Raw genomic sequence first — 23926 nt, 5'->3', positions numbered from 1 at the left:
GGGAACATGTGCCATGTATTGATGGGTAGGCATCTGAGCTTCACAAGCAATAGGGCGGAATATTTCTCCTGCAGTAAGTGGCTGGAACCAAGGCACGAAACGTTATGGAGTAGAGTGTGTTGGAGTATCGGCACATATTGTCCATTCAGGTATAGCAGAGGAAGATGCTTCGGCCTGAGTACTGATAGGAGGAGGTGGAGGCGCTTGTGATCGTGCTTGAACTTGCACTAGGGCTTGTGCTAGAGCTTGTGATTGAGCCTGGGCTTGAACTTGTGCTTGTGCTAGAGTTTGTGATTGAGCCTGGGCTTGAACTTGTGCTTGAGCTTGTGCTTCCCTCATTGTCTTCATCACTTCAGTCATTTCATTTATTTGAGCCTGCATGGATGCCACTTCTCCCCGGAGTACTTGATTTTCTTGCTCGAGATAATCCATTCTCCTCTTTACGTTTGCTCGAGTGTAGTGAGTACGGGTAGACTTGTAGTGGATACGTGGGGCCACCTTTTGAAATGGGTTGACCTTTTTTCTGGAAAAGAAGATTGGTGTGAGACTTTGATTTGAGACTATGAAATGCAGGATGATGCATGATGTTATGCAAAAAGATAGACATATTTTATTTATGGAAGGACTTATAAAGTAATTTTGTAACCATTATAACTGAAAGTTTCATTGAATAATTAAAGTACTACAAGATAATTCCCTTTCTAAACAACAAAGCCAAGGGATAAACTTCAAAGTAAAAAAACATAAAAAAAAAATAAATAAATAAAGGCAACTGGGAAAGACTAGTCCTCGAAATCTGAATCTGGGCCATCAAACAAATCCATGGAATCCATACGCTGCTTCTTAGTGATATGCTTTTTAAGCAACTTGTCCTTCTCTTGGAGTAGATCATCTCTCTCGATCATTTGTTGCCTCATCTTGAGGAGCTCATGATCTTTCTGTTCTACTTGTCCCCTTAAAGTCCCAATCTCGCTCTCAGCTTCCATATATCTTATTCTCCAGGTATCCTTTTCTCGTGTCATCTCGGCCAACAGATACTGGGCTTCCTCTTTGGTTTTAGAAGTCATGGGTAGGGATGGAGACAGGGTAGTCGAAGATGGGAGCCTCTGTAGGGGGAAAGGTATTCCATTTTTTGCAGCTCTATCAATGACCCATTTAGTGTAAGATTCGTAGACCAATCCTGACCTCCTTCCTAACTGTCCTTTTTCCCTCTTATGCACTGCACGCCAAGCTTGTATAAATTTTCCTCTCATGCCTTTGCTATCCTCTTTGTTAAGGTAGAATATCTCGTCTAGTGAGATGTCCTTTGGTTTCTCCATTGGGTACCCAAACTGGCGCCTGGCGAGGATAGGGTTATAGTTGATTCCCCCACATATACCGAGAAGAGGTACATTAGGGAATTCTCCGCAGCTGTCAATGATTGTTCCGGTATCATAACACCGGTTGTACCAAACTATATCAGATGGAGCGAGGGACATGGTTTTTTGTGACCAAAGGGTATTTTCTGGATTGGTTTTGAAGTGATCGGGTAAGTGTAAGGTAAACCATTTATATAGCAAGGGTGCATAACAGAGTATAGTCCCTTGCCCCTTTTGGGTTCGATCATGGATGGAATGGTATGTGTCGGCAAGCAAAGTGGGGACAGGGTTTTTGGCTAGGAATATTTTGATGGCATTAACATTAACAAAGTCGGGGACATCTGGGAAGAGCATAAGACCATAGATGAGTAGGGCAAGGACAGATTCAAAAGCGTCAATGCTGCCTATATCGGCAAAGGAGGTGGCTTTTTCAAAGAGGAATTTGGCGGGTAGACCTAGAAGGCCTCCTTTGGTAGTAAGTTTAGCTGTTATAATGGATGTTTCAAGGTGAAGGGCTTTTGCAATGACTGCGTGCTTAGGAGCGGGCTCAAGGCCGTTGAAAGGTTCTTTGTCAGACACCGGTAAACCGATCAAATAAGAGTACTCCTCAAGGGTGGGGACAAGTTGGTAGTCGATGAAAGTGAAACAATGGCAATAAGAGTCATAAAATTGGACCAAAGTATCGAGGATCCCTTGTACCACCTTCATTTCGAGGAGATTAAGTAGTCTTCCATGACGATCTCGAAAACCTCCCGGGTTAGTCACCCTCTTTCCTAGCTTCCTTAGATTTGACATATTCGGGTTCCGGAAATAGTACTTCTTAGTGCTTCTTGTTGCAGGATACATATCTATGGTGTTTACAAAAAAAAACTGTATAAGTCCTTCGATATTTTGATGAGAAAAAGTTTTATGAATGAATGATGTATGCATGATTATGCTAAAAAACATAGAAAACATGGTGTGAGGTTAAGTCCACAATGTTGGAGCTTAAGGGTAATAACGCCATTTGGTAAGGACTATGGTTTCATTTGTACCTGTATTTCGGGTTCTACCAAGTTCCCAAAGTCATTAACCACTTCCAAATATTATTAGGTTACAAGATTACTCTTGATCCAATATCATTTGTAGGAAAGTCTCTTTTGAGTGTAGTCTCGCGTATCAACTAATTCAAGATTACTCTTGATTAGCCACCGCACTACGTCCTAAAAGGCCAAGATGGGTTAAAGGTAACTAAAGGTCCTCAACTTCGACGGTTACTTGAAAATAATAGTGCCAAACACGATTACTCCTGTCAACAAAGTATTACTTCCAAGAACCTCCATTGAGCGGGATTATCACATGTACCAACACTCAAGATTACTCTTGGAATGGCACTTTGATTATATCACCATCCTATCTTAATGTTCACTCAAGCCCGGGTGTAGGACTTATCTCACCACTCACGTTAGAAAAGAGAAAGAAGAAGGAAGAACATATATACACGTATTTCCATCTTTTATTTTTTGTTTTAAGCAAGTTATAGCACAAAAGATTAAATAAAATCAAGTTAGGCTCAACCCTCTTAGGGTCTCCCCAGTGAAGTCGCCATTTCTATCGCGTCATTTTTCGGAGATCAAGGCTATTTGATTAGCTTTTGACTCACTAATTTCTTTCACGACTGAACATTTAATTTTTAAGGAAAAGGGGAAAAAAGTTCAAAACACCCCATATTGAAAAGATTTAGGGTTCGGGGGTTAGTTACATAAAGGGAAGGTATTTGCACCCTTTATGTCCGTAGTACTCTAAGGGAACCTCTTGGTTTCATTTACTTTTTGTGCTATAAACTTGCTTGCCTTTAGAAAAAAGAGTTAGTGTGATGATTAAAAGCAAAAGAAAGTGAGACCTAATTTATCTACATTTTTTATTGTTTGAAAGGACATGGTCCTCTGCCTACGTACCCGTGAGGGATCAAAACCTCGTAGTTCGGGGTAGAAATTGACGTTTGATCGGTTTGGTGTTTTTTATTAGTTTTGAAAAAGGTTTTAAAAGGAAGAGCCAAGTGGCAAATAAGAATTGAGTTGTGTTTTTTATTAAAAGGAAAGATGACTCGAAGTATGATTAAATTGATTGATATTTGATTAAGAAAATAAAATGAAGAAAGAGACGATCACTTGATTTAGGATCAAGGTTTATTATAAAAAATGTTTTTTGTTTTTTTTTGTTATTTGCATTTTTTGTTGTTTTTGAATGATAGCTATACTAAAAAATTAACACTAACGGAGCGAGAAAAGATAAAAGCGTAGGTACCTTATGGTGGCGTTGGACCACCACAAGGACCATTAACCTAATCTAGAAACATAAAGAGAAAGGCATACACACCTACAACTATTACAAAAACCCTATTATACATGCTATGGTCTGCGGGAAAGTAAATGACGAAAATAATTTACATTTAAACCTAATTTACATTCTAAGTTACGAAAATAAATAAATTACATTAAAAGCCTAAATACATTCTAAACGATTATGCGATAAAGTAAATGACATAAGTAAAAAAACAATAAAAGAAAATAATGCAGAATAAAGGAACTAGCTAAAAACGTAAAGGAAATAATTACATATGCGAGATAGAGCTAATTATGCATGAAAATATGAATAAAAATGCAAGGGAGAGGGGTGCAACAGTAAACAGGGGGTGCAGGAATTGAAAAAAAAAGAACTGGGCTTTAAAGGGTAGAGGCGCGCTGTTGGGCCTCGGTTGGGCAAAGAAAGAACCGGGTTGGCCTACACCGTTTCAAAGGTTGAACCGGTTCGGTCTGGTGATATATATAGGCAGTGGGCTGGTTTTATTTCATTTTTACATGTTGTTTCTCTCTCCTTCTTACAAAATGCTCTCTTCTCTCTCTTTATTTCTTTTTCTTCTCCGAAAATGGGGAAGGCGGCCGGGAGAACTTCGGTGCGGTGGCCGGCGAATCATCGCGGCGGCGCCGCCGCACCGGAGCTAGAAGCTCTTCTTTTTTTGAAAAAAAAATACATTTTAGAACCGGTTTATCCTCCCATATTCGATTCTTTACCCACAATTTCCAGAAAATGAGTTCCCAAACCTAGATCTAAAAAAACGAAGAAAAAAAAAGCTACCTTTTCACTTTTTGTTTTCTGGTCCGGCTTGATTCGTACTCTGTATGGATCGGTTCTGTTGCTGTTGTGTCCTTGCGGTTGGATCGGTTGTGGATATCGGCTTCTTTGTGATACGTGACTTGTCTTTCTGTGCTTTTCCGATCCGCTTCTTCTGTGTTGTGTGATTCTGCTGCGCGTCTCTGGCCTTCTCTGTGTGTTGCTCTTGTGTTGCTTATGTGTTGCTCCTGTGCGTTTTTTCTTTCTGTTGTGTGATGCAGGTTAAGTATTTATAGTGCTGGGCTGAGGCTAGGGTTTGTTTAAAATCCGCAGAAATTAGGTGATTGGGATGGAGAGAGGCGCGTGACAGGCTGTGTAGACTGGATGAGGATGAGGATGAGGATGAATGAAAGAAGACAGCTTTGTGATTGTTCCGCATGAACTTGGACTGTTCTTCGGACTTATTGACAAAAGGGTAATAATAATAATAAAAGGTAAAAATTGAAAAGGTAAAAAGAAAAGAAGGAGATAAATACTAAAACAAAGTGATTTAAAAAAAAAGCTAAATAAATACAGGCCGATTAAAAAAAAGGATAAAATTGAAATTAATTAAAAATAATAAAAGATGGAATTAGATAAGATAAAGAGAGAAAAGGGCTTGATTTGGAAAAAATGAGGTATTTTAAAATACCTCCCTGCCGAAATTTTCACTGAAATGTGAGACTGATCAGGATTAGACGACGCGTGTCAATGGATCCTTAGGTCAAAAATTGGGGTATGACAACAAGTTAAAAGGGATATGTTTAAATGTTGCAAGGGGTCCCCTAATGCACGAGGCAAAGTTCAAATAGTGGCTAACTAAGGTCAACTTCGCTTAAGCGACGGCTAGTTCGCTTAAGCGACCGGCTTACAGTAAGTCTGGTTTCTGCTCGCTTACGGTTCGCTTAAGCGAATCCTTGGCAGAATCAAAATGGTTTTTCGCTTACGGGCTTGCTCACTGTTCGCTTAAGCGAACGGGAAAAATCGCATTCTGGGCAGCTTGCTTGAATGCTCGCTTAAGCGACGGGTCGTTCGCTTAAGCGACGGGTCGTTCGCTTAAGCGACGGGTCGTTCGCTTAAGCGACGGGTCGTTCGCTTAAGCGACCATTCATCTGGGCAGTGCAAAAACCTATGGGTTCAAACCTCTTCTCACTCCAAAAACCCAATTTTAATCCCCTGATCGCCCAAAACGTTTTCCAGCAGATGTTTACAGGTTTTATACACAACTAAGCATCTAAAGGAAACACAAACAGACATCAACAACAACAACAATGCAGATCATTCACCATCATACAAAACTTCATCAATTCATCCAATCAATTATATTTTCAATCAAATTGTGATCACAACAACAATATAGGTTAAGAATTCATTCTGAACATCACATTACAACATATTTAATATGATCGTTACACCACTCTCCTCAAAATCATCATCAACCCTAATCTTCAATTATATCTTCAAAAGCTAAGCAATTAGGTCAATTTTTCAGAAATTATATATATGATTATTGAGAGATAGTCTCACCCTTACCTTAGTTTTGCAGAAGGATCACACAGCAAAATCGGTTCCTAGGCACTCCTCTGTTGTTCCTGCTCTTCTTCTCCCTTTTCTCCCAAAAGTTTAGTTTTCTTCCGTAAAAACGTTCTGACTGTTTTTCTTTCTTTCTTAACCTCTTTCTTAACTCCCTTCAATTCTATTAATTCCCCTTAATTTTAATAAATTCTAATTAACTCCCTAATTTCTAAAATAATGTTAATTTCCACTTATATTAATTATTAATATAATAAACTATATAATAAAATGCACACACCACATAAATCACCAAAAATCACATAAAATCACATATGGGACTCCAAATAAATCAAAATAAAATAAAATAACAACTAGGGCGTTACAACTCCACTAAGACTCCTCAATAAAATGCGACTATGCACATGCATGTGGTACCATTTTATAGGGCATAAGCCCTCACCGAATTTGAATGGTTAAAGCATTCACAGGGCATAAGCCCTCACCAATTTGAACGACAAGGTGTTCCAGGGCATTTTCCCTCACCGCTTTATGTTTATGCAATGGACTCAACTTGTGTATATCTACATAGAACTCAACAATCCAACAACATGTATGATTTATTTAGATATAAGCATACATCACAGTCATCAACAAATCATCATAATAATTCAATAGCTCCAGAAAATAACACAATTAATTATAATCATGTTCCTACCTAAAGTTAATCAACATTATTCAACTACGTAAGAAACAGCTTCAGGTACTGGGCTACTCGCCTCGCGAGCACATCTGCTCGCTATGGCGAACTCAGGAAATGGGTTACTCGCCGTGGCGAGTACGAGGCGAACGAGAAAAAGGGTGCTCTCGGGAGTTTTGACATTTTTCTCACTAAATCTTCATTTTTAAGTTCCCTATTCATCTTTTTAATCTAAAAATTGTCACAGCCCTCTCTAAAAACATCCAGGCACTCAAAACTAACCAACTTATACCTTATAACAACAATCTGAAAATCAAGGTTCTCACTCACTAACTCGCCATGGCGAGTGGTTCTGCTCGCAAGGCGAGCCATGAAGATTGCTCACTCGCGAGGTGAGACAGGCTACTCGCCGGGGCGAGCGATGAATGTTAGTACGGACAGAATGCAGGTTTTTCCCCAAAAATCCGAATTTTCTCAATTCACTCCCCAAAACAGTTTACAGAAGTGTAATAAAATGATGTATGCAATCTGAACACATTCCTAACACTAAAACAATGATTCCTACACTTAATTCACCCAAAAATCCAAGAATCAAACCTAGACCCAAATTCCCAATTTCTACCAGAAACATGTTAAACCAAAATCAGAATTAGAAACTATACTATTGAAAGTAAACCTCACCCTTACCTTAAATCAGATGAACAAACTCTACAGAATTCTGGTTCTCTCGGCTCTTCTCCCATTATCTTCGTTTTCCTCCCAAAACTTGATTGTACGTAAAACTGCTTCTGACCTCTCTGATGAGATAAAACCGCAAGTGCACGGTCCTATCGAAGTAGTAAAATAGAGTATCGTTCCGTCAGGGAGTTATGAATTCAATTAACTTTAGATAATGATTAGACTAAAGATTTATAAGGTAGAAATGTTTGGGTTTTTAATTAAAAGCAAATAATAAAAGAAAAGATAAAAGCCTTGAGATTATTGGTTCATCTAAATGACAAGTCCTTCACAAACCAAACTATAAGCTTATAACTTTATGTTAGACCTAATTTCTCAAGACAGTTTCTCTTTTGTTCCTCTAGCAACCAAGCCTATTTCACTGACTTGATTACTATTAGATTTTGGTTCCTCTAACAATCAAGCCTATTTCGCTGACTTGATCATTATTAGTTCCCTTGAAGATCGAAACTATATATCTCAATGATTGCAAAGACTATTTCGCTGCCATTGGAATCCTTGTCTAAATTCACTTGTTCGAATAACAAAGCTCCACTTTCGTTTTATGAATTGATATTTGAGATGATGGATAAACAATTATCAAACCCTCCACTTTAGTTTCCACAGTTTGATAATGGTTGATCCATGTTAAAGCGGTGAATTTAGATAAGAAATTAGGGTTACATAAGATTAAGGCTTAGAGCTTGGATTGATTAGGATTATGTCATTTAGACTTATCCAACAATCCCAAGACAAAGAGAAGTCTACTCACTAACGTTCATTGTAGACAGAGAAGAAGAGAGAAAACATAAAAGCAAATAACAAGAAAGTAAAGGTGAACTTTTATTAGAAAGACAATTGTCACATATTGAATTCCAAGAAAAGATGAATATTTGTGATGGATAGCTACTCTATTTATAGCATACATTCGACTTAAAATCTAAGCAATTACATTATTGGAATGTTCCACAAAAAACTGCGGGCTAAAATAGAGTAGCTTAAAATCTAAGCAAAAGCAGCAAAAGTGACTCTGGAGGGTGGCACGGCCGTGCCAATGTTAGCACGGGCCGTGCCAAGCTTCTGACTTTGGGGAGACGTATTTTTGTCTCTGAATCTTCGTATTTTCGTACTAAATCAGCTCCAAGTCCCTTTCTTTTGCTCCAAGACTCAATCCATCCAATATTCGTTCCTGAAATATAATAAAATGCAATTTGTAGTAAACTAACTCAAAAAGGAAATAATACTAATATAAAATAAAATAAAATCTATTTAAAACTAAACTAAATAACATATAAAAATAGATATTAAATGACGCATCAAACTCCCCCACACTTGAATCTTTGCTTGTCCTCAAGCAAAAGGAATAAACATGGTAGCATAAAACAACATTATCATATGACATTTAAATCAAAGCACATGTCTCCTCAAAGGCTTCAATTTCAAGTGTACACTAATCAAAAACTCAAGCATTTCTTGTAAACCTTATTCAACCCAACAATCAAGTTTCAAGTGAGTGTGTGTGTAGTCCAACCCTTTTCTTGCTCCTGTATAAGATAGACATTATGAGGAAACATGTTCTAATCCTAGTACTAAACCAACCAAGAAAAACTCTTTCTTTATTTCATATAAGAGAGATGAGAGTATTTGTGATCCTTTGATCTTTGCCATTTACACATTTCAACACACTTTATTTAAGGAAACAACACCTTCACGTAGGAAGTTGGAGGGCCTACCCCCTTCCCCAATCTAGATTCAATGTTGCCCCTTAAAACGTCATCTTCACGTAGGAAGTCGGAGGGCCTACCCCCTTCCCCAATCTAGTTTCAATGACACTTTTTAAAGTTTCTCAAGATAACATCATCTTCACGTAGGAAGTCGGAGGGCCTACCCCCTTCCCCAATCTAGATCCAATGATGCGACCTTGAAATCAATTTGGCTATTTGGCTTTTTATAGACTCCCTTATACTAACTTATACTACTTTTACTTTTGAGAATTTTTAAAGGTCAACGTACCACTAATATTAGAACGCATTTCCTTAAAATACCTTTCCATACATTTACTCAAGGGAAGCAACTTGTGCATTTCTCATTGGAGAATTTATTCACTTTAAAACAAGATGTGGGTATATCAGGAAAACTTAAAGCACAAGAGTTTACTTTCATGTACAGGAATTAACCAATTAAGAGGAGACAATAAAAAATTTATGTCATGATATTTTTCAATAAAAACAAGCTACTTAACCATGCCTTTTACAATAAAACAAAACAAAAGAATAAAGTTCGAGGGAGTTTGGAAACACTACGACTCAAGACACTTTATTAGGCTCCCCCCACACTTAGGAGAAGCATTGTCCTCAATGATTTAGAAGAAAAAGAAGAAGAAGAAGAAGAAGAAGAAGAAGAAGAAGAAGAAGATGAAGAAAGAAGAGAAGTAGAGAAGAGTATAGGAAGAGGAGAGCTCACAATTTCATTGAAGTCCATAAGGTGGACCTTGGAGGTGAAGGTGTTGCATCATGTATCGGAACATTTGATTGTTTTATTCATTTATTTGATTGCCCCTTAGGACATCGTTTCTTAGCCCGATCATTTCAACACCTTGTCTTTGTTGCTCGGTGCATATTCTTTGAACTTCGGTCGGCATCCATGCCCACCGTTCATCATTATAGTTTCCACCGGCTTTTTGTTCATGGTGTTGTGCACCTACCTCCTCTTCATAACCACCATCATCATCACCATCATCTTTTACCTGTGGGTTAGTACCAACATAAAGCAAATTTTCCACCACCGTCGGATTAGTAATGTCCGAATTAGGTAGAATAATCAAACAATTAGCTCTAATAATTCTCCATTCATATTGGTAATTGTGAGTAGGGTCATGGGTTCTAAGGAAGGACAAAGTAGTGAGAGTATATAAGTTTAGATAATAGTTTTCCTCTATCCTCTTGATCCCTTGATTCACACTCACCCTAAACCTCTTAGCAATAAAAGTGATGATTCCACCAACCATTATATTACCCTTATCATCCGGTTTTCTTTCTATCAAATGAAACAAGATAATCAAGCAAATAATAGCAAATTTTAACATGGTGGTTATAAAGCATGTCTCATAACATAAATAGCTCATCAGACCTCATCATTCCCTACCTCTTTCCTAGTCTATCCATAGCATTATTATCAGTGTATCTACAAGCATAAATAGATTGAGAGATAAGAACTTTAGACCTACTCCTTTGCTTGTCATCTTTAAAATTGATGCCATGGTTCTTGACTATTGCTTTCTTTTTCGTTGCACCACTTCTAGAGCTTTCAATCTCCTTACCTTTTTGATGCCATTGACCTAGTTGACTTGGTTTGGGTTTTAGGGAAGGTTAGGGTTTGGTAAGGTGTTGGTTTGGAAAGGTTGGTTTAGTGATGGGTTGAGGTTTAAGTGAGGTTGATGAGTTTAATAATGGAGATTGGTGAAGAATTTTTTTGGTTTTTGCGTTAGGGTTTAATGGTGTAGAATTTGGTGTTTGGATGGATGAATGTTGGTTTTGATTGGCGGTAAATGTTTGGAATGATGAATGGAGATAGATATGGAGGTTTAAAGGTTGATGTTATGGAGGTTTAGAGAGAGAAGTCGAAGGATGAGGGAAGTTTGTGTTTGAGAATGAGGGAAGAAGAAGAAAAGTGAAAAAAAATGGTAAAAGAGGGTCTGGGACCATGGCACGGCCGTGCCACTACAGGCACGGGCCGTGCCACTACAGGCACGGGCCGTGCCAACTCTCTGGAAGTTGGTGAAGTATGGCTAGGTTACAGGCACGGCCGTGCCATCAGTGGCACTGGCCGTGCCAAGCTTCTGGACATGCAAGGCTCAATTTTCTTAATTTTTCGCATCATATTTGGACAAATACCTACAAAACAAATTAAAACAACACAAACAAACAAAATAAAATCAATTAAACCTGTGGGTTGCCTCCCAAGAAGCGCTCGTTTAAAGTCATTAGCTTACAATCAAGAGGTTTTTCTACCCTATACCCAATCTTTCCCAAAGGGATAACGGCGTTAACCTGGCATTCTCTCCCAAATCACACATGGCTGTCTCAATGCTTTCGGATCCTATGACACATGGTATGGGAAAACTTTCTGGATTCTTAAGTTTAAATGGCAATTTGTTTGGAAGTATTTCAATAAAAATTCTAAATTGGTCATCTAACTTGGATTTGACAAAACCTTGTGTTAATGGATTTTAAGGCTCATGAGGTGGTGAAACAAATGGCTTTTCATTCTCTCCTATAGTTTTCTCACTTTGAGGCTCATCACTTCCTATCTCTCCCTCATTGTACTTAATTTTCACAACGGGGTCCTCTAATTAGTTACCATCCCTAAGAGTAATAGAACTTATATGGCCTTTGGGGTTGGTTTCAGTTTGACCTGGAAAGATCCCGGTAGTTTGAGAGGAAGCAGTCACGTGTTGGGCCACTTGAGAGATTTAGGTTTCAAGTACCTTATTGTGAGTTGCTATGGAGTCTACCTTGGATGTGATTTTGACAAGAGAGACATTCAAAAATCCAGTTTGGTTTTCAAGCTCTTGGAGTTGCTTGGATTGATTGATAACATAATTTTCCATTAAAAGTTCCAAGCTGGATTTTTGAGGGACTCTTTGGTTGTTTGCATAACTAGGTGGTGTTGTTTGTTGTCCAAAAAGATTTTGAGGGGTTTGATAAAAAAAATTGGTTGTTTCTAAACCCTCGATTATATTGAGCATAGTTTACTTGCTCAGGACCTCTAACAACACTACCTAGTTGGCAATCAATGCCAATATGGCCAAATACACCACAAACTTCACAAGGAGGTGATACAGGGGTAGGTGTGACAGCACTAGCATTCATTGTATCAAATTTTTGTGTTAGTGCGTCAACCTTAGCAGTTAGATGATCAAGGGAGGAAATTTTGTACATATCTGCCTCTTTTTTAGAGGGTGAAGAAGCAGTGATGACTCTCTCACTTGTCCACTGATAGTGGTTTTGTGCCATGCCCTCGATCAAATCATATGCTGCTGTGTAAGTTTTATTCATCAAAGCTCCACCTGCAGCTGCATCAACATAAATTTTTGTGGTATACAAAAGACCATTATAAAAGGTGTGGATAATAAGCCACTTCTCTAAACCATGATGGGGGCAAAGCCTAAGCATTTCTTTGAAACGCTCCCACACATCGTAAATAGATTCACCATCTTTTTGAGTGTATTGAAAAAGCCTCGCCCTTAATTGAGCGGTTTGAGAAAGCGGAAAGAATTGGGCAAGGAAAGCTCGCCTCATTTGGTCCCATGAAGTGATAGAACCAATTGTCAATGAATGAAACCAAGCACTAGCTCTATCCCTTAAGGAAAAAGGAAAGAGGTGCAACCTTACGGCCTCTTGGTTTGCCTTCAAAGTTCCACTGAGTCTTAAAAAAATTGAAACATGAAGATTCGGATTCTCAGTGGGTAATCCGAAAAATTGATTTTGCTGCACTAATTAAATAAGTGCAGGCTTTATTTCAAAATTATTACCCTCAACCGTTGGGTACACAATAGCATCGTATGGCTCATCTGAAGATGTGATTGCATACTCTTTGAGAGCACGTTTCTCAGCCATATCGTTATTATTGTGTGTTTCTCATCTTAGAATAAGAACCCAAGAAGTTAATGGTAAAAACAAAGAAATAAAAATAAAAAAGAATAATTTTTTTTTTCCAGTCTAATCGTTAAAAAAAATTAATCAAATTGCAATAACTCCCCGGCAGCAGCGCCAAAAACTTGATGAGATAAAACCGCAAGTGCACGATGCTATCGAAGTAGTAAAATAGAGTATCGTTCCGTCAGGGAGTTATGAATTCAATTAACTTTAGATAATGATTAGACTAAAGATTTATAAGGTAGAAAAGTTTGGGTTTTTAATTAAAAGCAAATAATAAAAGAAAAGATAAAAGCCTTGAGATTATTGGTTCATCTAAATGTCAAGTCCTTCACAAACCAAACTATAAGCTTATAACTTTATGTTAGACCTAATTTCTCAAGACAGTTTCTCTTTTGTTCCTCTAGCAACCAAGCCTATTTCGCTGACTTGATTACTATTAGATTTTGGTTCCTCTAACAATCAAGTCTATTTCGCTGACTTGATCATTATTAGTTCCCTTGAAGATCGAAACTATATGTCTCAAAGATTGCAAAGACTATTTCGCTGCCTTTGCAATCCTTGTCTAAATTCACTTGTTCGAATATCAAAGCTCCACTTTCCTTTTATGAATTGATGTTTGAGATGATGGATAAACAATTATCAAACCCTCCACTTTCGTTTCCACAGTTTGATAATGGTTGATCCATGTTAAAGCGGTGAATTTAGATAAGAAATTAGGGTTACATAAGATCAAGGCTTAGAGCTTGAATTGATTAGGATTATGTCATTTAGACTTATCCAACAATCCCAAGACAAAGAGAAGTCTACTCACTAACGTTCAATGTAGACATAGAGAAGAAGAGAGAAAACATAAAAGTAAATAACAAGAAAGTAAAGGTGAACTTTTATTAGAAAGACAATTGTCACATATTGAATTCCAAGAAAAGATGAATATTTGTGATGGATAGCTACTCTATTTATAGCATACATTCGACTTAAAATCTAAGCAATTACATTATTGGAATGTTCCACAAGAAACTGCGGGCTAAAATAGAGTAGCTTAAAATCTAAGCAAAAGCAGCAAAAGTGACTCTGGAGGGTGGCACGGCCGTGCCAATGTTAGCACGGGCCGTGCCAAGCTTCTGACTTTGGGGAGACGTATTTTTGTCTCTGAATCTTCGTATTTTCGTACTAAATCAGCTCCAAGTCCCTTTCTTTTGCTCCAAGACTCAATCCATCCAATATTCGTTCCTGAAATATAATAAAATGCAATTTGTAGTAAACTAACTCAAAAAGGAAATAATACTAATATAAAGTAAAATAAAATCTATTTAAAACTAAACTAAATAACAGATAAAAATAGATATTAAATGACTCATCACTCTCCTTTTTCCTAACTCCTATTCTTAACTCCCCTCTATTTCATTGAACTCCCTCTTAATTCTATTAATTCTAATTTAATCTCCAAACTCCAAAATAATAATAATTCCCAATTAATCTAATTAATATCAAAATAAATCATATAATAAAATATAACACATCACATAATCAACAATAAATATTTAAAATCATATAAAAGACTCTAAATAAATCAGAAATAATAAAATAACGACTAGGGCGTTACACCTATAATACTCTTGCCACCATCTAAAAAATGCTTTTGTGCGTGCATAAGATAATGTAAAGGAGGCAGGATTGAAAGCAGGGGCTCTTTCTTGAACTTGGCGAAGGAGTGCTCTCCAAATGTGCTCTATCAATGGCTGCTTCAAATCATCTAAACATTTGTACATAGAGCTAGGTTTTGGTTGCACCAAACCAAATTGTCTTGCAACTAAGTTTGGTTGATAGCCATATAATCCAAAAGGATCAGCGCTTCTTGTCCTGCTAGACAGAAAAGTAGGAGTCAAATAGGCTTGCCATATGGCATTTGTCTCTGCCTCATCTCCGACCTTAATTGCTGGGAATTCTTTCTCGAACCAGTTTGCTCCATAAGTTCTATTCGTAAATGGGGGCAAAGAAGGGGTAAATGTGTCACATCCTAAGAAGGCTTCATAAGAAATACTGAATAAATCTTGCGAAGCCTATTCCTTCGGTTTATCTATTTTTGTAAGCCCAAGTAAAATCAATAGGCAGGAACATTTTTAGCTTGGTCCTAAAAGTAGCCAAAAGCCACAGTTGGAACAGCCAAATATGGCTAGGAATAATCGAACTACTTCCATATTGGTATTCTTTTATACTAACCACTTCCTGGTTGAAATTTTCATTCAAAGATCCTAAGATAATTTTGCCTAAACAAACATCTCTCCCCTCATGCAATTGAATAGCTAAGGCCTTGTACCCTTTGGCTACTTGAATAGATCGAGAGCAAAAGATGTACATGGATAACCAATAGGTTAAGAAGGCAACATGCTCTTCGTCAGTGACTTCAACATTTTCAGTGTTATGGTGGTCTTTTATGAAGATACCATAGGAAAATCGTTTGAAATCAAAGGAAACCCTTATTTATGGCTTTCAGGATCGAAGGTTTGGCTAGTGGGTTTTAGACCAGTAAGTCCGACAACATCTAATAAGGTAGGGGTGAGCATGCCACATTTCAAATGTAGACTATTAGTCAAAGCATTCCAGAAATGGAGGGCAGCAATCAACATTTCGTTTTAATATTTTGGGCCTTGCCTAGATAGTTGAACAAGGTCAAAGATGCCTAAACTTTCTAGAATTGACATTTTTTACTTTCTACTTTGTTTAACCAAGCATTGTAGTCCTCGTTTTTGTCGCATTTGGGTTCCGTTCTAAATTTGGATTTCAGGAAACTAAGGTCGTAAGGACCTTTGGTGAAAATCAAAGGCGAATGTTTTTCAAAACAAGGGAAAATGGCACTAAGCTCTTCGTTATTCTCCTTTTCATCTGGAATGGGTCCTAAATATGCATGTGGTGAAATAGGACATGGAATGATTACGTGGGATTTCCAGATTTGTTCTTCCGCTTCCTTAACCTCTGGTTCTTAAATAAATTGAGGGCTACTCCTTGTTTTATAACCTTTTGATTTTGACAAATGTCAACATCTTACGTTGATAGTTTTTAAAATGATAAAATGGTAGTTCCCAATGACTAGAATGTGGCCCACTAACTATGGTGGGGACACCATAAAGCGTTCTATGAACTACTTCACCAGATGATTACGTCATAAAGTTTGCTTCGATTAGAGCAATTTATTTTACAGGGGATCAAAAGCATCTTTTTCTCCCCATCAAGAAGATTAGTCGAACAAGACGTTTTTAGGGGGCAATTTGTTAGCCTTTATTTTTAAGGCTATCATAAATGCAGTCAAATCAAGGTTAACTTTATAAAATCGAAGGAAACAATATAGTTTTCATGTTTCGATATTTGATTGAAGGTTGAACTTGCTTGAAATGCTTGAAGTGTGGATTTCTGTTCGACAGACGAAAAATATCGACGAGCGGTTCGTTTTGGATAAGGATAAGCAACATATATCTCCAATAGTAGATGTTTGAAATTCAAATCGAACGGATATATGTTGTTCGTTTATAGCAGTTGTAGTTTCAAATCTTAATGTAGGTAGCTACTTCTATTAGTATAAATAGTAGTTTTTTTTCTTAGGGAAAACGGGTCACAATCAAATCATACACAAAACTTACACTCAAACTATCCGCATTCAAGAGAGGAACGAGTCATAAGTTGCAATGTATGGATATGTGTACCAATTTACATTCAATCAATGCAATTTAAGTTCATTTTCTTAATTTTTTGTAATTTAGTTGTTTATTTTAAGCAATCATTTTGTTTCATCGAAAGTAACTTCGACGAATTTAAATTTAACTAGGTTAAATTCGATAGTTATCTTCATACTTTTTATATGTTCTTCAAGAACAATCATAAATTTCTAAGAAAATAACAAACACAATATGTCCCTAAGATTTACTGGTTAATCTAGCAAGTAACTAATTTTAAACCAGCGGTTGTTTACCAAAAATCAGTGTAAACTGTAACTAAATCTATTTGGGTTGTTGGATAATTTATTTAATTTAAAGTCTTATTTCAATTATTTTCTTTAAGCTATTTAGTTCTACTGTCATGCGTAAGATTTGTCTCCTCTTAAGCATAACCTTGATATCTAGACACTTAGGGAAGTGACATAACTAATATGAATATTTATATTTGTCTTAATTAGGAAATAACTAATTATAACTAGGGAAACTAGCCATAGAGCAGAACCCTGAGATAAAAGTACCTTGGGATATGACATACCAAATATTGGTGGAAACCTACTCAAATCAGGAAGTAACTAGTTAGTAATTTGAAAGACAGGTGACTTCACGACTTAAATCAGCCCAGTAACTTCATTCTCCTCGAACCTCGGTAAGGTAGACGCTGATAGGGCTGCTCGTTTGTAGAACTACTGAGAGGGAGAGTGTGTTATGTGTTAGAAAGAGAATAATTCATATAAGTTCTCGTTATATTTTGATGATAACAAAGTATTGAAGAACAATTGATATACTAACATATGTTCAAGTGTGCAGGATCTACGTATCATGAAGAAGGATCATATGAAGAGCATCATAAAGGGATTAAGAAGCTTAGAAGAATATGGTGGAAGATCTACTAGATGGTTAACTAGAAGTCGACGTCCTTAGTAGAAGGAAGTCTCACAAAAGCTGGTTAGTGATCTCCATAGATTATGTGAAGGACATCAGACGCAAAATTTGACAGGATAATTGGATCTCAGGGACCTAGAATCCACGTAAGATTTTGTGTTATTCTGTGAGTTGTCTCTATCATAGCATCTGGTAGAGAAGTTCTTTAGTTTTCTCATGCGGCTACTTAGAAGGTCGTGCTGCCTAAGTGCAAATGACTAACATGGTCCGTGCCACAGGGGTACACGGTCATGCCAGCTCACTAGTGCAGGGTTTTCTGCATTTTCCACTTTCGATTTGCGCGACTCCATTTTTAAATCTGTTTTCGATCCCGATCGCGCTGAAATTGTTAGATATTTATATATTGGCCTCACTTTTGCTAAAACAAATATTCATGCAAGATGTTGGATAAGATTTTCCAACATATGGGTACGATTCAGTGTGCCTTATTTATGTGTCATGATTTACACGCACTTTATCTATTTAAGGAATCCACACCTTTTTACTTGTTGGCCAAGAGGTGTGCTTTTTGTCTAGAATCAACTGTGTGATTATTTCCTAAAGTAGTGACAATATTTTAGGAAACTTTGGATGTGCTTTAGTTGTTCCTAAAGATGTTCCGACATTTTAGAAGACAACCTGTTTGTTCCTAATTCTTGTGAAGCGGGTCAACCCTTGGATCTGCATTGTTTTCTGAAGCCCAACAAGTCTATTCAACCTGTATTGCTTCAAAGTATTTATAGAAGGACGCAAAACCTAATTCACTCATTCAAGCCGTCATTTACGTATTACAACTTTTAGGGTTTTGAGTTGTTGTTCATTGTGAGCCTTTTTTTGTGTCACCTTGATGCATGATAAGGACTGTGTTTTATTAAGTTGTAATTGTGTATACTATTCATAAGTTTTGAAGCACGAAGGTAGTTTGTGTTTGAATGTAACTTCATTATTGTTTTGTAGTCAAATAATCACAGGGTGTGTGAGTGAGTGGAAGTGAGCTGGGATCTTAGATCGAGGAGTTCATAGGTTGAAGTTAGTACGGGTAGGTCCTAGTTCTTAAGTTGTAAACTTGGAGTTTGCTAAGAACTTAGAATAAGGACTACACTAGTGGGTTTCCTTTCTGGCTTGGTAGCCCCCAGAGTAGGTGTGTTTGTCACCAACCTTGGTTATTCACTTGTGCCATTTACTTTCTTGTCTTTTACTTTTACTTTATTATTGTAACACCCCGTTTTCCCAATATAAAAATTTCATAAAAATAATCAGAGCACTCACATAAACGGAATGTCACATTCTTCTCTTAAAAACATAAACTGAATAAATAACTATTTATCCTTTAAAAATTCAATAACAAAATCTTTAATACTTCGCAGCGGAATTTCTTCAATAACTAAAAACAGTCTTTGGCACAAGGCCTCTTCAATAAATATCTCATATAATCCAATCTAAAAACGTAGTCATAAATCTTCTTAAAAACAATACGTAAGGAATAGAAAGACAACAATAAAATTCTCATCCCGTTACGTATCAGAGCACCTAAAGACACACATGAGAGCTAATCCACTCACGACAGCAATCTAACAGCAACTTAAACTTGATCACCTGCAAGTTACTCATACGAAGAGCAACATTTCCAAACAGAAGGGGTGAGATTTCACAAAACAATAATATCAAGCATATAATTCAATAATTATATTTAACAACATAAATAACTTCATCTACTAGTAATAATAATTCTCCATGTAATAATTCTTAATGACTCAACCAACTTTTAATTATCATTTACTTCATATTCATCACATTATAAACATCATCATATAACACATAATAACCAAATCATAACCAACATAGATCATCACATCATAGTTCATATACAACATAACAACATCTTAATCATAATTCATATACTACATAACAACATAATTAATTCTAATTCATATACAACATAACAACAACATTAATTCGTAATAACATTTCTCCACGAAGCATCACATTAGCAACTCATAATAGAAGACAACTTAGCAACTATACGTAACATCATCAATTCATAATAATACTTATTCATCAAACATCTCATTATCAATTCATGAATAAAAGACAACTTATTAACTTAACATAAACATCATCAAGTACACTTAACAACTCATAGATATCATCATGTAATCCTCATCACTAATAACTTTAAAACAACACAATGTAATCAACATCTCACTATAATAATAATCATATACGACACAACATAATCATCACTTAATAATAATAATCATATACAATACAACATAAATCATCATCTTATAATGATATGAACAACACATATTAATCATCTTAATAATATAATAACAACATATACATCATCTCGTCATAATATAATATTATAACAACAACATCTTCATCATTCTATGAAAATATAACAACAACATATTCATCACTTAATAATAACAATTATATACATCACAACATAAACATCATCTTACAACAACATAACATAATATTCACTTAATAACTTAAACAACACAACATAATCATCATCACATAATAACTTAGACCACACAACATAATCATCACTTTATGATAATAATCAATCACAACATCATAACATTATAATCAGTATCATATACAACATCATAACAACATAACAATATCATAATCAATATATTAAACAACATGGCAACATCTTAGTCAACATCATATAATTCACATCATAATCATCGTATAATCTTCATTGTAACACCCCGTTTCCCAAAATCAATTTAATTATAAATTATAAAATCAGAGTTCCACATTAAACGGCATGTCACACTACAAAATATAAATTCTTAAATAGATTAAAACTATTTAACAACATCCTTCATTAAACTGCAGCGGAATAATCTTTAAATTAAACTCCATTATCCAAAATAATCTTGGCATTAAGCCTCAACATAAAATATTCCATCAATCATAGGGCTACAACAACATTAACCAAAATTTGATACATAGAATGAATTTAAACAATGAAATCCCATCCCACGTATCAGAGCCCTAGACACTTGAGCCACCACCAACTACTCAGGATCACCTACAAGTTACCCATAGGAAGGGCAACATTTTCAAGCAGAAGGGGTGAGATTCACAACAAGATATAGATAAAGAATACATCAATTGAATCTAACACCCTATCATAAATCATCAACATTATTATTGTTTATATAACATCATTTTCGCATCTTACCACAATATTAATTCATACACCTCTCAACAATATATACAACTTATCACCACTCCACTAAGACTCCTCTAAACACCCATGCATGTGGTACCAAAAATCAGGGCCGTGACCCACACCGCTGTCGAATGGTTAAAGCATTCTCAACAGGACATAAGTCCTCACCACTACACCACTTTGAGTAACTAGTACTCCACCACTTTGAACGACTAAGCATTCCAGAGCCGAAGCTCTCCCACTGTTATGTTAATGCAACTAATCCCCATAGAGTATATCTACATACCAACCAACCTAGACATATACATATATATGATTCACCAACCAACTTACACCTTTAAGGGAATTTAATTAAATACAACATTCATTCAGTCAGCGTCCATTCATCAAAACCAACCAAAACATCCAGGGAAATATATATCAGCATACAAGCCATGCAATAATTCAACCAAACACACAATCCAAACAACAACAGAAATTAACCAACCAAATACTGGGCAGCTCGCCTCGCGAGCTCATCTACTCGCTATGGCGAGCTCAGAAAAACAGGTACTCGCCATGGCGAGTTGGAGGCGAACTCGAGGCGAACAGAAATATGGTGCTCTCGGGAAAAATGACATTTTTCTCACTCAAACCTCAATTCTAAGCTCCCTAATCATCTTTTACACTTAAAACTTGCTCTAGTCCTCTTAAGAATCATCTAGGTACACGAAACTACCCAAAATACGGCTTATAACAACTTTTTCAAAATCCAGATTTTTACAAGGTTACTCGCCATGGCGAGCTGTATCACTCGCGAGGCGAGCGATGAAGTTGTTCACTCGCTATGGCGAGTAATGGCTACTCGCGAGGCGAGCGATGAACTTCTGTACGGGCAGAATGCAGGTTTTTCCCAAAAATCCCATTTTTCCTCAAATCACTCCCCAAATTAGTTTACAGATATGAAATGAAAGGTTTTATGCACCCAGAACCCATTTCTACCTTCAATTCTATGATTCCTACACCCAAAACTCCTTAATCAACAAAAACCCAATTTCTCCCAAATCCTCACATAAACCTGTTAGAACACAATCAACATTCAGAATCTATATAATTGCGGTAAACCTCACCCTTACCTTAGAATTGCAGAAAAAATACAGCAGCAAATGATTCCTAAGCTTCTCTCCCTTGCACTAGCTTTTTCTCCCAAAACCAGACTGTTTTCACGTAAAACTGTTTTCTCTATTTTCTAATAATTCAGTAAAACATAACCTCCCACTTAATTTCAATTAATTAAAATAAAACCCCCAAGACTCCAATTAATTCTATTTCTCACATTATTCTAAATTCCCACTTATTCTATTAAATAGTAAAATAACTCATTTAATAAAATATAACACACCACATAATCAACATAATTATATAAAATCATATATATAAAAAAAGACTTTAAATCAACCAATAATAATTAAATAAAATTGGGGCGTTACAACTCTCCCCAACTTAAAGAATTTCGTCCTCGAAATTCAAAGCACAAAAGAAAACAAATTCAGTTATTGCTTAAATATCTTAAACTATGTATAGCCAGATAGAACCATCAAACAAAACATACAAACCACATTAAAGTTAGTCAGTCAAATATGATCACATAATAAACATAACCAATTAATCAGGAACACAACGACAATCAAGACAACATAAAACAGTATTTTCAATCGTCACACGACACTACGCGACTCAACTACTTGGCCAGACGGACCAACCTGCTCTGATACCAATTGTAACACCCCGTTTCCCAAAATCAATTTAATTATAAATTATAAAATCAGAGTTCCACATTAAACGGCATGTCACACTACAAAATATAAATTCTTAAATAGATTAAAACTATTTAACAACATCCTTGATTAAACTGCAGCGGAATAATCTTTAAATTAAACTCCATTATCCAAAATAATCTTGGCATTAAGCCTCAACATAAAATATTCCATCAATCATAGGGCTACAACAACATTAACCAAAATTTGATACATAGAATGAATTTAAACAATGAAATCCCATCCCACGTATCAGAGCCCTAGACACTTGAGCCACCACCAACTACTCAGGATCACCTGCAAGTTACCCATAGGAAGGGCAACATTTTCAAGCAGAAGGGGTGAGATTCACAACAAGATATAGATAAAGAATACATCAATTGAATCTAACACCCTATCATAAATCATCAACATTATTATTGTTTATATAACATCATTTTCGCATCTTACCACAATATTAATTCATACACCTCTCAACAATATATACAACTTATCACCACTCCACTAAGACTCCTCTAAACACCCATGCATGTGGTACCAAAAATCAGGGCCGTGACCCACACCGCTGTCGAATGGTTAAAGCATTCTCAACAGGACATAAGTCCTCACCACTACACCACTTTGAGTAACTAGTACTCCACCACTTTGAACGACTAAGCATTCCAGAGCCGAAGCTCTCCCACTGTTATGTTAATGCAACTAATCCCCATAGAGTATATCTACATACCAACCAACCTAGACATATACATATATATGATTCACCAACCAACTTACACCTTTAAGGGAATTTAATTAAATACAACATTCATTCAGTCAGCGTCCATTCATCAAAACCAACCAAAACATCCAGGGAAATATATATCAGCATACAAGCCATGCAATAATTCAACCAAACACACAATCCAAACAACAACAGAAATTAACCAACCAAATACTGGGCAGCTCGCCTCGCGAGCTCATCTACTCGCTATGGCGAGCTCAGAAAAACAGGTACTCGCCATGGCGAGTTGGAGGCGAACTCGAGGCGAACAGAAATATGGTGCTCTCGGGAAAAATGACATTTTTCTCACTCAAACCTCAATTCTAAGCTCCCTAATCATCTTTTACACTTAAAACTTGCTCTAGTCCTCTTAAGAATCATCTAGGTACACGAAACTACCCAAAATACGGCTTATAACAACTTTTTCAAAATCCAGATTTTTACAAGGTTACTCGCCATGGCGA

The 23926-nt window shown here is 36.5% G+C and overlaps 1 non-coding gene across 1 annotated transcript; it reads left to right on the top strand.

Annotated features, from left to right (window-relative positions):
* Positions 1-12564: 12564 nt before the first annotated feature.
* LOC120577263 (small nucleolar RNA R71) lies at positions 12565-12672 on the top strand. The gene has a single exon (XR_005643336.1). It is a non-coding gene; the product is annotated as a small nucleolar RNA R71 (small nucleolar RNA).
* The last annotated feature ends 11254 nt before the right edge of the window (positions 12673-23926 follow it).

Source organism: Medicago truncatula, chromosome 7 (assembly GCF_003473485.1).
Source record: "Medicago truncatula cultivar Jemalong A17 chromosome 7, MtrunA17r5.0-ANR, whole genome shotgun sequence".
NCBI classification, from domain to species: Eukaryota; Viridiplantae; Streptophyta; class Magnoliopsida; order Fabales; family Fabaceae; genus Medicago; species Medicago truncatula.
This window is presented reverse-complemented; position numbering and strand designations above follow the sequence as displayed.